Raw genomic sequence first — 18,685 nt, forward strand, 5'->3', positions numbered from 1 at the left:
CCCCTAATCAGATGGTACATTAATACTGCAAGAGTCAAATTTGGAAGGATATTGGGATGGGGGATAGTGTAATATACCCCTTTATTCCATTAAAATGGAAGTTGGGTCAACTACCTAATTTGACCTTCTTCTTTATCAAATGGTTGTAATATAGAGATGTTACATAGGAATTATTATTTTTGAATGCAGGAATATGTCAATATCTGATAAAGATACATTATGAATGTTGTTGTCATTTCATTTGTATTGGAAAGGAATGTTATATATAATTTGATGGGTAATTCATTTCAGCAAATTGGTCGTTATCACCAATATGTTATAGAGGTTAGGCAATAACTAGTTTATGTCCACTATGTAAATTAGATACTTCTAAATCTTACAAGGGATAGTCTGTTCTGACAGAATGGGTTTGAACAACGTGTTCAATGGTTATTGGTAATTGTTTAATTGGTGACTAATGTTGACTTCCTATTTATTACTATTTTCTTTCCTTCTAATTCTGCTTTGTCAATATCTTTTCCACAGTATACAATATGATAATGGCAAGCAATATTAAAATGTATTCTAGAACTGATAGTCACAGATTGTAATGTCCCCTTTTTGACAGGCATCAGCTACTTATTTTATTTTAGCCTTTATTTTCCCCGGAGGCTAAAAAGGAAGAAATAAGGGGGAAAAGATATATTAAATTAATTACTTATAAGGTTACTAAACAATGAAATATTAAAAAGTAACTTTATATTTAATTAATTTAATATTAAAGTGACTAACATAATAAAATATCAAAAAGTCACTTAAAAGAATAAAGTGCTGGATTCCTCTAGAAGCTTCTTGGAGTTGCTTGTGAAATATTTATAAGGAGCCTTTGGGGGGTCATTTTACACATCTTGAGTTGCATATTCATCTATTGTGCTGAGAGCCTTAGTGTTTGCATAATTGCTTGAGGGTTTAAAGACTCTAAGGTGCCAATTTCGGTTGTGAGATATCAACCCTAGTTGGGAGTGGAGGAATTGGTATTTAGCTAATTCATTTATAATTAATTGGGAGATGATATTCAGTGATTTTTGTTCAGCTCGTGCATCTAATTTTTGACATCAATTGGCGAGGAGAAAGGTTTCAGTTTTCGCAGCGGATTTGAAAAAGCAAAGCGAAAAAGCAGTCCGAAAAAGCAAAGCGAAAAAGCAGAGCCGAAAAAACAGTCCGAAAAAACAGATCCGAAAAAGCAGTCTGAAAAAGAAAATCCGAAAAAAGCAAAGCCAAAAAATATGTCATCTCGGCTACTTATTCCAGGTTCTTTTGGTATTTACATTTGGCAATTGTATATGGATACATTTGACAAGTAATATATGTCCTTTTGTTACCAAAGTATTCAGTGATTGTAAACATTGAAGTATTGAAGGGAAATCAACTTAATTCAGCCGTTCAGCTTGTATGCCAAATGTTTGTAAAAACGTCTCATTGCATAGTCATTCATAGGATGCATGCCAAGTGTTTGTGAAAATACCTCTTGGCTGTAGGTGTGCATTTTACATCAGAATTTCATGCACTTGCATTTGGAAAATAATATAAAGAAGTTGCATATCACTTTGATTTCCAATTAGTTATTTTGCAGTCATTTGTATTCATCAATATCATTGGCATTCAAAAATCATAGCAAAACAACAAACATCAGCAAGCTGAGGCTGCAAGGGAAGTGTTTGATAAAATTCCTAAGGCAGAAAAACAGGGATAAAACTTCAAAAATTGTCAAGGCACTTTACACAAATCTATAATGCCGTTTTTCTGATTTACAGTTTTGAGCATGCAATGGATGTTCTGATATCTGACTATGAAATATGCAGCATTACAGAATCTCTGATTTATACATATAGTTGTTCTCGGACAAGGTTAATATTTGTCTGGTCTTTTAATAGATATAAGCAATGGAAATGGATGCTCCTTTGATAGTTCCATTTGTGTTTGAAGCTGGCAGACTTTAAACTTCAAAACAGAGCAGATCTTGGAACACAAAATAAATATCATAAGTGATACCTTCAAAAGATAATTCGATGGCTTTCATATACTTGCATTTGATAAATGAAAGGGTGGGAAAAGCCACATCTTGTCCTTTGGTCACGGTCTTTTAATCTTCCTCTTTGATTGTGATTTGTTAACTCATAAATATTTCTTATTTCCTTTAAATGTAGTCTCGGTAGCTGCAAGATGATTTGACTTGAGATTTTTATAAGATTGACGACTCTCCTCTTTTGGTATCATGATTCGTAATTGTGTTAAATTTGTTGGTATCTAAGTGTCATTCTTTTTTCCCATGTAAGATGCTTGCATGAGACACAACTTATACTGTGTATCCTTTGGTGGATGGCTTATTGATGGTAATCAGCGCGATTTGATTAATTCTTAATTTGTGTCTGTTGGGAATGATAAATGTTGACCCTCATACCGATATCTTCTGTTTATAATTGGTAGCTGTTTACTTATCCCAATCACATTTTGTAAAGGAATCACTATTTGAGCCTTCATTGCCTTTGATGTTGATCGTTTTTTCTAAATTGGTTATCATCCATTAATTCTTAAGTTTGACTGTGGATAATCGATCTTAACTTATTACTTACATGGAGCATAGGATTAGATTAGTTGTAAGACTTCGTACCATTAGTCATAATATTTTTTGATTGTCTTGCTAATTGATGACCTTGTTTTGGCTTGGTCGATCAGCTACTAACCAGTATACTTTGATATCTATTTTGCCAAAGTTGAGATATTTTGTAGTTTGTAATTATATTATTATCTATATATTTAATATTTTAATTTTATTAATATGATATTTATTATTCATTATATATTATTGTTATATATAATATTGATTCATAATTCTATATAAATCAATATGTTGTGTTCTTCAATGTTAATAATAAATTGTTGATATAAATTATTATACATTACACATTATTTATATTGATATATTATTTAATTTCATTATTATATTTTATCAATCAACTCTCATTTGGACAGGGGACATCACAGATAGACTGCAACATTTAATGCATCTGCATGAGTTACAATATACAACAGTAATTATTATAACATGACATCAACTTCAAGCATACAAAATCTGGTAACTAAGGTAAAAACTATACCACAAGAAAGTGGTAAAATAATGAATGAATCAAATGATCAATTAAAGAGGTTACACAAATGATATTTCTATTAATAAACAATCGTAAAATAGAAAGTACATAACATTTACATAATTTAATAATGAATAATAAGGATATTATAAAGATATTAATCTAATAACCTATTATAAAGATACTAATCTAATAACCTCCCTTGATGGTCAATCTATCAACTACACCAAGTTACCCCCTGAATTTTACAAACTTGTCCAGGCTCAAAGACTTGGTGAGAATAGTTGTTGCCTGATCTGCACTCAGAACAAACAACAATTTAACTGATCCGTCTTCAACTAACTGCCAAATGAAATGACAATGAAGGTCAACATGCTTCTCTCATGGAAGACCAGATTCATGGCCAGTTTGAGAAACCCTTGACTGTCACAGCAAAGGGGAGTAGGATTTGCTTGAGACATCTGAATGTCTGAAAGCATCCTCTGAAAACCAAACAACCTCAAAAGATGCCTTAACTGTTCCTCAATACTCAGCTTCTGTTGAGGAAAGAGCCACTGATTATTGCTTCTTGCTAGTCCATGTGACCCTACCAAATCCCAAACTAAAAAAAAAAAACTAGATGTTGACTTTCTATCATCAATGGAAACTGTCCAATTTGACTTTGTAAAACCAATCAGCCTAAGAGCATGACTTCTGTTGTATAGAAGACCAAAGTCAGAAGTGCCCTTCACACAACGCAACACACACTTCGCTGCTACCCAATTATCATCCTTGTAGGTTGTCATGAAGTGTGAAATATAGCTCATTGCGAAATAGAGATCAGGCCTAGTAGCAGTAAGGTACTAAATGTTGATTCATTCACCATAGGTGAATCCGATTTGGTTGTCAACTTCAGCCCTTTCCCCATAGGTGTGGATGTAGGTTTGCAGCCTTGCATCTGAAACTTGTCTTGCAAATGGCGAGCATACTCAGACTAAGATAACAAGATACTATCTTCAGTCTACCAAAATTTGACACCTAAACAATAATGCAAGTGTCTCAAGTCTATCATGTCAAAAGATCGACACAAACTCTGTTTGATCTGTGTTGGAGATTATAGTTGCAATAGAGATCTTTATCTCTGGACGTTAATAACCTTATGATCACCTTCAGCTGAAGAGGACATTTATTATGAATTGTAATAGTAAATATAAAGACATGTGCCATATGACATGCATTGCGGCATGGAAATATGAAGAATTGTATTTGATAAATGAAAACTCATAGTTTCGGAAATTCAAGAGACCTTTAGTTGTAATGTAAAGATTCTCTCTTGTGTTATAAATATATTGCTTCAAGCAAAAGGCATTGTACACTTGAATTTTTATTATCAATAAAGTGATCTTTAGTTTTGTGGCTAGGTTTTTCTCTTCATTCTAGAAGGGTTTTCCTAGGATAATTTTTTATGGTTATTGTATATGTTTTACTTCTTTTCTTTATTGTTGTTTATCTTATTTCTGGGCAAATACCCAACATGGTATTAGAGCCTAGTTAGATGGCAACAATCTTTTGACGTGCAAGAAGAAGCTTAAATTTATAGTCCTATTTCGGAGGTCAAGGGATCAAAACCTTTCCTAGTTAAAGGTTCCTTACCGGATTGTATTTGAGATGATTTATTGTATGTTTCTTTTGCCTTGATCTGCACTTTTATAGTACCTGTGTTCGATTCCCTATCCATTGGTTCTAGTTTTGAAATTATTTATGGATGCCACCCTCTTTTCGTGTACAGGTTATGTTTTGGAGGAATCAATTCATTTGCATATGCCCAAAATATGTCTAGGTTCTCTTCATTGATATTTTTTTGCATCGCCTCCTTTCTCTCCATCAAAATTTTTCCTCTATTTTTGGCATTCTCGCAGTGACTCATCTTTTGCAAACCCTTCATCATGCATGTGTGATTGATCAGAAATTTATTTATTTATTTTCGTAGATCCGGTCTCAGGAAAGCTTGAGTTCTAGTGGTACAATATTGATATTCTTTTAAGATTAAAATGATGGAAAGGTTGGTGTTCGAGGGAGCAAAAATATACTACAAAAGTTTTTGTTTGCACATACTGCGTTGATTGCTACTTCTAAGTTTTGATGTTGTTATCAAATTTGTTATCCTATACGTATTTGATATCATGTAATGTTACCTATGAGCTACTGAAGTTTAGAAATGATGAAGAGGCTCCATTCTAATGTTTGTGAACTAGGCAATCTAACTTCATTTTTTTCTCTCTTGCGCCTCCTCTCCACTTCAAAGCATGTTGTTCAGAAGGCACTGAGCACTATTTTTTGAAGTCACATTATTTGCGACATCGGGTGTAATGAGATAGCAAAGATCTAGTCAATTCTGTAGTTTGGCTCCGCATGTGGATCACTATCATGATTTGTCCATTGATTATGTCCCCATGAACTCTTTGTATAGAAAAAGATTTCACCTTTTGGCTAAACTCGTAAGACAAGGGAAAGTGGAAAATCAATAAGCACACAAATCTGGAGATTGCGAGTGTTGTAACTGCAAGGAGGCGAGAAACAAAGTTGAGGAAAATAGCTAGAGCATTTACGGAGGATGAGGGAGGAGGAGCAGGAATAGTAGCAGACTCCAAAGATTTAATGCAGCCTGCAAGCTCCCTTTTCTCTCCCCAGTCATGACGAAGACTGCTAGCTCGAGTCCATTCAAGCTCCCCAATGGATGACATCTTTATTGACCATTCTTTATTGTGGAGGTTTCCTCGGCATGAATCATCGGTGAGGTAATGCGTGGTAATTTTTTCGTAATGATGATTGAGCGGTACTTCAAATTCTTTATTACATTCTTGTGTCATAAAACTAAAGATGGTTGTTTCTAGAAAATATTGGAGATACAAATTTCAAGGGCTGAAACTGTTGCTTTTCCTTTATGCATCTCTCTTAGCATGGGATTCTTCTATCATTTGCGAGCATCCAATGATTTAACATTCAGCACTTCTCTTGAAATGAGAACTAGAGTTTCCCATGTTTTATGCAGATAAACATGTGAAAAGATTCTTCTAAGATAAGTTTTTTGTTACTTCTGAAAATTGATTGTTGTTATTGAGAATAATGTTGATATTAACATTTCTCTTGGTTGCAGGATGTAACAAGAGATGAATGTTGTCTTAACATGTTCAAAAGGGAGATGTTTTAACTTTAGAGAAAGGTTTCATCTGCTGTCTTACCATGATGATCAAAGTAGTTCTTGATTGAGAGGGGGTCATTATGGAATCTCCGCCATTCTTATATATGTTGTTAATATTTTGATATTGCAGATTTTGACACTCTTGTTGGAAAAGAGTTTCACCTGTGATTTCCTTTCTTGTTAGATTTTGAGAATCTTGTTGGAAAAGCGTTTAAACTGTGATTTTATGAGTTATTATTCATGTAAAATTAAATTAAAATTGTAAGGACAACCTGATAACTCTTTCACTTATGAGATTCATAGTGAGCTACATGTAGAGAGAGTCCATGATGTCATCACATTGAGAGATTCTGTTATGGGAGTTGGAAGAAATGTTGACAGAGTCCATGACAGCATCACGTTGAGAGAGCCTGTGATAACATGTTGATTGTAAACCTTACCAGTTTGTCAGATTCCTTGTCAGCATCACATTGACTAAGTCCATGGGAAAGTTGATTGTGATTCTTGCAGTTGTTTCATGTTGCGTGAGTCCATGATTATTAGTTATGAATTAATATTTCCATCTATCATGTTGACTATGAGTAATTGTTACAAGACTATCATGTTGAATGATTCCATGATAATTGTAAAAAGCCCAACCTGGCTCAATCTAATAACTAGCTGGGTGTAAAGAATTTCATCTATTTTTTTAAAAAAATTTATAGTTTCACTTCTTGGTTCCTTGAAACATACAAATTCCTTTGATTTCTTATAACAACTAAATGCACATAGCCAACCAGAATTTGTCTAATCAACGTAAAAGAACACTTCTCTTATTGCATTGTATTCGGCCAACTATAGAATTGTTGACCAATTTATTTAAATATTAAAAAATATGCAGCAATTTATTAATTGGCTCATACAACCAAAATAAATAATAATGAACCTGGCTTGGAAAATAGACGACAATGATCAATGTAGAAGTTACGTCCAAGGTCCAAATGCTCTATTGAATTGCTTTAGGAAGTCCGTAGGCAGTCAGCAACACCACTTGATGTGCTCAAGACACTCCAGTACCAACCACAACTAGTTGGGAATGCAAAACCAACTCAACAAATGCCAAAGCACTCCTCCAAACACTTGCCGACACCAATATGTAGACCCAGTATTCACCTACGGCTGTGGTTAGAACATCCACGCAGCCATTAAAATTTCATAGGCCGAGTTTAATGTTGTTCAACTCCCACACAAAGGCTACAGAATTGGACTTATTCCAGAACTTAGAATGCTGCCCCCAAATGTTACTCGGCACTCCTTCAAATTAGAATTCGATTTCCAACGGCAACCACCAATTGAAGAGTAATTCAGATCTCTTCCAAATGTCAGTCTATCATCATCAACAAAACTCCAGATACAGTATAGACAGTAGGAGTTTTGACAATCACTATACCTTAGCAACGATTGCTTCAATTCACAAACTCAAAACTCTCAAAATTATAATTCTAATCTCCCAGACACAGATAATGACAGTAAGGAGATTTGACTAGTGAAGTCACTATACCTCAGCAGAGACTTCAAACATCAGAAATTCAAAGACCCTTATACTTCAGCAAGGGTTCACAATTCAGACTTCAGGAAAAAGCCACAAAGACAATCAAAAGCAATTAAATTTTCAAGCGTGTTTTTCCCAATGAAATAAGCTCTCATTTATAACCTTTCATTGACCAACGTGTCCTAAAAAACACAACTTCAGAAATTGTGGAAGTTTCCCAAAAGAACTCAACACTAGAAACTTTCCAACACGCTTTTTAGAAATATCTTTAAAGTCATTATTATAATAATATAAACATTATTATAATAATGCAACTCAATGAAAAATAACTAAATAAGAGCTCATGTAATTATTAACCCGATCAATTGCAGGTGACGACTAACTACCAGAGCCACCTACAGCATTGCCAAAAATAAACTTACTAAAATTAGTAAGTTCACAACTAGGACCCCCAAAACACCCTGTCAACTCACGAGGGTCACTATGATGAGCTAACTCCATCAATTGCATAGACTCACCAAAAAACGGGGACATTATAGTCCTCTCTCCCCGAGATTGCTTGTCCTTAAGCAATCCAACATCGTGCAAAAACCTCCATCGGGATCCCACAAGAAGCAAGTGATGTCCATGTCCTCACTGAACCAACTGAATGCCAATACCATCATTAGACCCAATAACATGACCTGCAATATAGCACCAAATATTTGTGCTAGTGATGTAAAAGTCAGAACATCACTAACAAACAAATCCTTAGGAGATCTCAACACACTCTTCTTCACTGTGGCTACCCAATTATTCTGCAGACAATCCAACTTAGGCTTAGACCAACTCTGTACCCAGTGCAAATTCTGAACATGCGAGTCAAATACCAAACTATAAATGCTCATCATATTATAAACTCTATCATCAGTATAATCATCTTCACCGACATCCTCATGTTGTTGTGATGACTCATCCTCAATCTCATTAGTGTAAACCCACATACCACGATTCGCTGCTCCCTTCAGCCTCAACGCACAAGTATGACCTTTAGAGAAAGGCCCCTTGCAGCAATAGAAAAGTTGATGCCTCCTCAAATCCTCTCTAGGAGTGTCATCATATCTTTCCACTGACTTACCCTTGTCCTCTTCAACTAGTGGGGGTCATCATCGACTGGAAGAGCAGAACATTTTGAAGCAACTTTGCTTCAAGAAGAGGACTCCAAGTCTCGTGCCTTCCTCATCATTAACTAGAGAGAAGATGGGTCTAAGGACTTCACCCATCCACAGAGTGGCTCAGTCAATCCCTCCATTAATAACATAACTCATCTGTGCTCCGAAATATCATAAACCATAATTGAAAGCCTCTAGAACTCACCGACGTAACTCTCCAATCCACCAGATTGCTTCAACTTAGCCAATTCATGAAAGTACACTTTTGGATCCTTCCTATCAAATCTCTCGATCAAGCGATCCACAAACTCTTGATAAGAAGTGATCTGATCATGTCACAAAAAACTAACCCATGGTACCACTAGTCATCGACAACTCTGTCTAGATTCAACACTCCAAATCTAATATCGTCCACCTCTGACATAGGACTCAAAGCCAAATATGTGTCAAGCTTATGAATCCAAGCTCGAGCTGTAACTCTCCCAGTGCCATCAAAGTACTCCAACGTCATCTTACCAACAACTTGTAACTTAGTCTATCGAGGTCGTTGTCTCTTAGGTGTCGACCTCGCTCTAGAATGCTCCCGTTTTTGAGTCAAGAACCTATCAAAATTCAAATAATCTTCAATAGCCTATGGTAAAACATCCCACTCCATAAAGTGCACCAGCACATCATCAACAAAAGGAGCGGCCTCAAACTCAATACTGACCGCATCCACCTCAGGGCTCAAAAACGTGGGCCTCTGCGGCCTATCATGAGTGTCAGTACATATGTTAGCTCTGTCAGCTAATCCACCACGATCCTCAACTCAAACCCAATCTAAATCTCTATACCTTTCACCATCTCGAGCTTTGTCCTCGACTCGAGATCTATGACAACCAGCAAAAACATCCCAAGCTCTCTCCCTACTCCCTCCTCAAGGAAGTGCTATCTGCTACAGAGAATTAGACAGTTGTTGCAATACACTGTAATGTTCCCGTTATAAAATAATCATTTATTAAACTATTGTAACGAGTCAATTGATTTTATGTAGCTTGGACCCATTTTTATTTTGTTTCTATAGTTTGTGTCGCCATTGGCTATCTTTGTACACCCTCAGAAAGTTTTCCCCAACAGGTATTTAAGCAAGGCTTAGAGGTAGTCTTTAGGTATGCAATTTGGATTATTTCTCTGTATTGCGAATTCCTATTGGAATTCTCTGTTGTTCGTCATTTCTGAACTGAAAGATCTTCCCTATTTGGTTTGTGCGGTTTTGGTGGGATTCAACCCTCGCCCTATTCCATTGTTGCATGTAATACTTCGCTCGGATTTGGCATAATCGGAGCACCATATTCTAACAAATATTAATTAGAAGTTATTCGTGTTCAAATCTTCATTGTTGTTTGGCATTGATTAATAATCTCAGGATTAGTAGTTTATGATATATAATGGGACTCATTTCCCCTCCATATCCCATTGGCAACTTGACCTTCTGTGCCACTTCCACATGCCCTACTCGTACGGCCACAAAACTCAATCAAATCATCCTTCATCCAACAACACAACATCCATTTACAGACTGTATGGCCTGCATACATCTGTCGTAAGACCTTCTACTACATACCGTACGACTCTCCATATATGTATGGCCCTCCATTGCCTACCATGAGACACCTACACCTTCACTGTAGTTTGCCGCCCTTACTTCGTACGGCCATCAGGTGGAGTTTGTAAGGCCTCTCCATTCCTCTTACTGTACAACTATTGATTATACCGTACGGCCTTGTACGGCATCTCCATTCACTCTCACTGTACGACTTGGGTAACACCTATTTGTGTTCACCGTACAGTGCCAATTTCACTCTTCTACCCTACTTCCATTGTCGTGCACATATTGCATACTGCACAGTATTGTTTGAGTTGCTCTCAGACACCACCTGGAGGTCAAGAATATTATAGTGGTATTAGAGCGCTTCGATCCTACCAGCCTATGAACAATGAATGAGAGTTTATAGCCGGAAGAGACAAAGAACCCATTCCATTGATAGAATGGCTATTGAATCGGAACCAACAGTTGCCGAACTCATGGCACTACTGAGAGAACTTGCAAAGAATCAGGCACAGATCACCGATACTTAGCAGCTCATGGAAGAGATTGTCAAGAAGTTGGCAGACAATAAAATATCCGAAGAACATAATGGTCATAGCACGGACTTGGTGTCGGGTAAAACAAACCCTCATCCAGTACGCTCTCAACCTTCCATGCCGTCTTTTCAAGCACCACAGGGAGCGAAACAACCAACCTTTGAAGAGATGCAAGAACAACTGAGAGAAGACTAGAAGAATGTGAATCTTGAGGAGGATATATCTTACAAAGATTATGCAGATAAGAGAATGAGATATTCAAGAGGCAGAAATCGAGGGTACTTTAACAATGATCTCAGAAAAAAGTTGAGTAAACCTATCTCCATTTGACGGATCCGGATCCATATCTACACAAGCGTGGGTAATGAAGGCCAATACTTACTTCTAGCTGAATCCTATGTTAGAAGAAGAAGCAATCAAATTTGCGGCACTGCACTTGGAGGGAGTTGCGCACGAATGGTGACATCATGGCACCATCACACTGGGGCATGATAAAATAACTACTTACGCGAAATTCACTGAGAGATTGATAGAGCAATTTGATGGTAAAGATCTAGAACTCAATTTCAAAGATTTGGCACAGTTGAGACAAACTAGATTGATCGACTAGTACATTGCGAAATTTCATAAACTCTATGTTTTGGTCATGGACATTTCTGAAAGAAGACGAATAGTGCTCTTCATTGACGGATTGACAGAACCACTGAAGGGTTGGGTCAAAGGGTTCAATCCTGCCACTTTGTTGGAGGCTATTAAGAAGGCACGGAGCATGGCATCATCATCGACATCATCCTCTCAAAGTTACTAACACCCCAAACCGCCAGCGTTCCCAAGGGACAGATAATAAACCTCCGCCCAGGACACTGTCATTGGACGAAGCTACCAGACAAGAACTCCGAAGGGAAAAATATGTTTCAACTGCAAGGGACTGTGGGAACCCGGCCATAGACGCCTCAGAAAAGGGAAAATACACTACATTGAGTCATGTCTGATGATGAGGATGAATAGGAAGAAACGCTCGCTGAAGACAACCAACATCACGACACCAATATAGTTAGTCTGAACCGTACAGAAAGAATTGCAGCTTTGGTATGACGTGGAGAAACTATTGCCCTAGCTGGTAGCCTGAGGTGCACAGTTTTTTGTGTAAGGGGTACCCTTCAAGGACAAAGGGTTACGGTAATGTTGGATAGTGGAGCTACTCTGAACTTTGTAAACTCATCTTTAGTGAAGTGAAGAGGTCAACCTACGAAGACACGCAAGATTTTAGGTCAAGGTAGCTGGAGGGACTCTTTTGCCCTGCACACACCTTGTTCCTCAGTTAAGTATCACAATGGCGAATCACACGGTAACTGAGGATTTCTTCATAGTGGACCTTGATGACATGGAGGTTATTCTAGGCATACAGTGGATGGAGACACTTGATAAATGACAAATGAAGGTTCGAAGGAAGTTTCTACACATTGGATGGAGGTCATTTTTGGGCGCATGACATTTCGTGGGCTGCACATTGTTTTGTGTTGGTGGAACCTATAAAGGGGCAACGGACACCTCCACAGGATGATGATCTCCAAGATATTTTAAGTAAACATGATAAAGTTTTCATTGACATTCCTCCTGGCATACCACCTCATCGAGGGTTTGAACATACAATCGAGTTGGAAGCAGGAACCAAGCCAATCATAACCATACCGTACTGCCATCCCAACAAGTTCAAAGATGAGATCGAAAAGACGATTCAGGAACTGCTAAAGAAAGGATGGATCTAGTCCAGTTTTAGCCCTTTCATGTCATCTATGGTATTGGTCAAAAAGGACAGGACGATGAGCATGTGTGTGGACTACCGTGCGTTGAACAAAAAAACAATAAAGAATAGATATCCCATTCCAAGGATAGATGAGTTGCTAGATGAATTACATGGTGCAGTCTATTTTTTAAAAATAGATCTTCGTTCTGGATACCATCAGATCCGCATAAGGGAGGGAGATGTAGAAAAGACGACCTTTCGTTGTCACTACGGGCATTATGAGTTTTTGATCATGTCGTTCAAATTAACAAATGCACCTGCTATATTCCAATCATGCATGAATCGCATTTTCAACAAACAATTATGTAAGTACTTATTGGTATTTTTTGATGATCTTATTTATAGCTGGACATGGAAGGAGCACCTGAAGCATCTGGATGAAGTCCTAAGGATCATGGAAGAGCAGTCTTTGATCGCCAAGCAATCCAAGTGTGAATTCAGTATGACAGAAATATTGTACTTGGAGCATGTTGTCAGTAAATACGGAGTTCAAGTTCACCAGGAAAAGATTCAGGCTATCCTTGATTGGCCTCCCCCAAAATCACTCATGGATTTGCGAGGGTTTTTTGGACTGTGCAATTATTACCGGAGGTTTGTTAAAGGATTCTCTCAGCTCAGTGCACCCTTAATGGATCTGACAAGGAAAGGGTCTTTCCAATGGAATGAAAAGGCACAACTCACTTTTGATAAGTTGAAAGAGGCAAAGAGCACTTCTCCTGTACTTACGTTACCTTATTTCACTTGATTGATCATTTTGGAGTGCAATGCGTCCGGAGAAGGCATTGGAGCGGTACTGATGCAAGATAGGCACTCCATAGCTTATGAGAGCAAGAAGCTTATGTAGACAGAATGCCTATAGTCCATCTACGACAAAGAGATGTTGGCCACTGTACATGCACTAACCAAGTTCCAACAGTATTTGGTAGGTGCCAAGTTTGCCGTTCGTATGAATCACAACAATTTGAGATATTTTCTGGAGCAACGGGACTTGAACGAGGCAATAAAAATGGGTAAGCAAGGTTCAAGCTTTTGATTTTGACATTGAATATGTGAAAGGATAGAACAATGTGGTTGCAGATGCCTTGTCCAGGAAACCCACCATCTACTCACTAAACTAAATTTCAACTGACTAGAAGGCACATCTGTTAGTAGAATACTCCAAAAACACATTTGTCTGTGAACTAATGGATGGCAACACCCAGGATGATTGATACAGAGTAGTGGATGACATCATCTACTATAAGAATCGGATATTTTTGGTCTTAGAATCTAAATTGAAGCAAAAAATCTTGAAGGAAGTACACGACTCACCCCTGGCAGGACACCCGAGTTTCCTCAAAACTTACAGAGGTCTTCGGGAGAGGTTTTCATGGAAAGGACTTAAAGGGAACATGTTGAAGTATGTAAGAGTGTCCGGTTTGCCAGCAAAAAAAGTCTGAACATACTCTACCTGTCGGGTTACTACAACCTCCGCTAATTCTAGAACATAAGTGGGAAAAGTATATCGATGGATTTCATAATAGGGCTTCTCAAGGTGAATGGAAAGGATTGTATTTTTGTAGTGGTTTACAGATTGACAAAGGACGCACATTTCTTCGCCATCCCCTCCAACCTTTAGGCCGCACAAGTTGCCGATTTGTTTTTTAGAGAAGTCTTTTGTCTACATGGGTTACCCCAAAACATCGTCAGTGATCAGGATGGGCAATTCATTAGTATCTTCTGGATAGAACTATTTTAGATGGTAGGGACAAAATTATCGTCAAGTACTAGTTACCACCTGCAGACAAACAGACAAATGGAGATTGTGAACAAATGGCTCAAAGATTACCTTCGGAACTACGTCTCGGCATAACAACGAGCATGGGTCAAATGGTTACATCTAGGGGAATATTGCTACAATACCACGTACCACATGTCCATTGGAATGACACCATTCAAAGCTTTGTACGGATACAAACCCCTCTCCTTCATTGACACAGTTCTAAGTGATAGTCGTGCACCAAGGGCGAGGGACTCGCTTCAAGAGGGACATGACCTACTGAGATGCTTGAAGGAAAACTTATAGCAGGCACAAAATCAACAGAAGATGTATGCCGACAGACACAGAATGGAGAGGAGTTTCAAAATAGGGGATTTGGTCTATTTCCAGCTCCAACCATATTGACAATCTTCATTGAAGGAAAAGGGAAAAGAAAAATCGAAGCCATGATTTTATGGCCCCTATTGTCTAGTTCATCACGTTGGTGAAGTCGCATATGAATTGGAACTTCTGAAGGGAAGCCGTATTCATAATGTCTTCCATGTTTCATGCTTGAAGAAGGCCATAGGGCATAACGTCACGATAGCCACAGACCTTCCATTGCTCAATGAAAAAGGAAAGCTCATATTAGAACCAACCGAGATTATCGAAGTACGTGAGAAGACTTTGCAGAACCGCACGGTGAAGGAAAATCTGGTGTGCTGGAAACACTTGCCATTGGACGACATGACGTGGGAAGGCGAGCACATTCTCCAGCGCCCGACATTACATTTGTTTGAGGACAAGCAAAATTTGGGACGGGAGGACTGTAATGTTCCCATTATAAAATAAATCATTTACCAAACTATTGTAACAGGCCGATTGATTTTATGTATCTTGGACCCATTTTTATTTTGTTTCCACAGTTTGTGTCACCGTCGGCTATCTTTGTACACAATTGGAACGTTTTCCCCGAAGGGTATTTAAGCACGGCTTCGAGGTAGTCTTTAGGCATGCAATTTGGATTATTTCTCTATACTGCGAATTCCTATTGAAATTTTTTGTTATTCGCCATTTTGGAAGTGAAAGATCGTCCCTATTTGGTTTGTGTAGTTCCGATGGGATTCAGCCCTCACCCTATTCTGTCGTTGCATGTAACACTTTGCTCAGATCTGGCAAATCGGAGCACCATATTCTAGCAAATATTAATTGGAAGTTATTTGTGTTCAAATCTCCATTGTTGTTTGGCATTGATTAATAATCTCAGGATTAGTAGTTTATGATATATAATGACTCATTTTCCCCTCCATATCCCATCGGCAACTCGACCTTTTGTGCCACTTCCACATTCCCTATCCGTACGGCTACAAAACTCAATCAAATCATCCTCCATCCAACAGTACAACATCCATTTACAGACCATATAGTTTGCATACATCTGTCGTACGACCTTCTATTACATACTGTACGACTCTCCATACACCGTACGACCCATCTGTATGACCCTCTATTGCCTATCATGAGACACCTACACCTTCACTGTAATTTGTCGCCCTTACTCCGTACGGCCATCAGGTGGAGTTTGTATGGCCTCTCCATTCCTCTTACCGTACGGCTATTGATTATACCGTATGGCCTTGTACGCCATCTCCATTCACTCTCACCGTACGACTTGGGTAACACCTATTTGTGTTCATCATACAATGCCAATTTCACTCTACTACCCTACTTCCATTGTCGTGCACATATTTGCGTACTACACAGTATTGTTTGAGTTGAATTTAAACACCACCCGGAGGTCAAGAACATTACATACACCTATCATCTGTTGTTGTCCAGCTGCCAAGTTCCTAAATGTTTGCATAGCCTCTCTATCAACATCAACATCTCTAACTCTGGACCCACCTGAACTGCTTGGACTACCAACAGAACCAAACTGTATCTCAGGTTCACCTTCCCTAGGTGGAGAAGTACGTCCTCTTCTGGTGTAGTGCATACCCGATACAAATCTTCTATCATCAGCCATGATACTAAATAAACAAAAATGGATTAAACATAGATTGCAATTCTAACCAAGCACTGACCATTAGCATTTGATTAGGAGCCCAATTCCTGCAAGCTGGCAGGACACTGCTTTGATACCATTGTAAAAAGCCCAACTTGGCTTCAATCTGATAACTAGCTAGGTGTAAAGAATTTCATCTATGTTTTTAAAAAATTTATAGTTTTTCTTCTTGGTTCCTTGAAACATATAAATTCCTTTGATTTCTTATAACAATTAAATGCACATAGCCAATTGGAATTTGTCTAATCAATGTAAAAGAACACTTCTCTTATTGTGTTGTATTCTGCCAACTATTCAATTGTTGACCAATTTATTTGATTATTAAAAAGTATGCAGCAATTTATTAATTGGCTCATACAACCAAAATAAATAACAATAAAACTGGCTTGGAAAATAGATGACAATGATCAATGCAGAAGTTACATCCAAGTTCCAAATGCTCTATCGAATTGCTTTAGGAAGTCCGCAGGCAGTTAGCAACACCACTTGATGTGCTCAAGACACTCTAGTATCAACCACAACTAGTTGGGAATGCAAAACCAACTCAACAAATGCCAAAGCACTCCTCCAAACAATTGCCGACACCAATATGTAGACCCAGTATTCACCTACAACTATGGTTAGAACATCCACGCAGCCATTAACATTCCGTAGGCCCAGTTTAATGTCGTTCAACTCCCACACAAAGGCTACAGAATTGGACTTATTCCAGAACTTAGAATGCTGCCCCCAAATGTTACTTGGCACTCCTTCAAATTAGAATTCGATTTCCAGTGGCAACCACCAATTGAAGAGTAATTCGGATCTCTTCCAAATGTCAGTCTATCATCATCAACAAAACTACAGATATAATATAGACAATAGGAGTTTTGACAATTGGTATACCTTAGCAATGCTTGCTTCAATTCACAAACTCAGAATTCTCAGAATTATAATTCTAATCTCCTAGACACAGATAATGACAGTAAGGAGATTTGACCAGTGAAGCCACTATACCTCAGCAAAGACTTCAAATGTAGTGCCTGCCCCTAGGTCACATCTTTGCTATTATTGCCAAACTCTTTCTCGGTGAATTTTCTATTAATTAAGCCTAATTAAAAGATTTAATTAATGATTTAATTAAATGGAAAATTAATATGATACTTTACATTTAATTAATTGGGAAATTAATTAAATAAAAGAATTAATTTGGAGATGGAGGTTATAAATATAAATTTAGAATGTGATGATATTTATTTAGAGTTGATTTTTAAATAAATGTTAAATAATATTATTATTTAAGTTAATAAATATTTTATTAATTAAATTTCGAAAATAAATTTAAAAGTGGAAAAGATCTTAAAATTATTAAAAGATTCTAGATCACATGATGCGTGCATGTGATTAAAATATATTAAGATAAAACAAGTGGATTTAATAAAGTGAGTGCATGAGATTTAAAATTAATAAATTAATTTTAAAAGGAGTCAAGTGAATATTAAATAAAGAAATTTAATTAATTAAGTAATTTGTATTATTTTAATATTTATTCACATAGAAGTATGTGAACTCTTGTGAGTTGTCATGTTGACAACACAAGAGTTTGCACTCTAATTATGCACGTGTTGTCTACACTTAGGAGTTAGCGCATTATTTGGGCACATGGTGTCTACGACATTCTAGACACCTCATCATGTTTATCTTCTTATTGTGGAAGATATGTGCTTAGTTGTCATGCTTATCTCCTAGTTCTTTCTAGACACATTCTAGATGCATCTTAGAAGCTTTTATATACAGGCTCTCTTAGCGTGCATGGACATCCTCATATGCTTCTACAAGCACTCCTAGTCACTTGGGGGGGGTTTCAGTTCTTGGGGGAATTGCGAATGTTGGAGAAGGAAGGAATTTTCAGAAAGGAGAAGGTTTTAAGAGGAGGAGCTTCTCTACAATTTTCTGAGGCGTAGCGAATTAGCATCAGTGT

General features: G+C 37.5%; 1 protein-coding gene across 2 annotated transcripts in view; it reads right to left on the reverse strand.

The window, feature by feature from the left end:
* LOC149554532 (Peptidase S41 family protein) overlaps window positions 1–18,685 on the reverse strand; it is a 183,672-nt gene that overhangs the window by 31,906 nt on the left and 133,081 nt on the right. The gene's annotated exons all lie outside the window — the stretch shown is intronic.

Source organism: Cupressus sempervirens, chromosome 5, assembly GCF_028749045.1.
Source record: "Cupressus sempervirens isolate cs-2001-9-10 chromosome 5, ASM2874904v1, whole genome shotgun sequence".
Classification (NCBI taxonomy): Eukaryota; Viridiplantae; Streptophyta; class Pinopsida; order Cupressales; family Cupressaceae; genus Cupressus; species Cupressus sempervirens.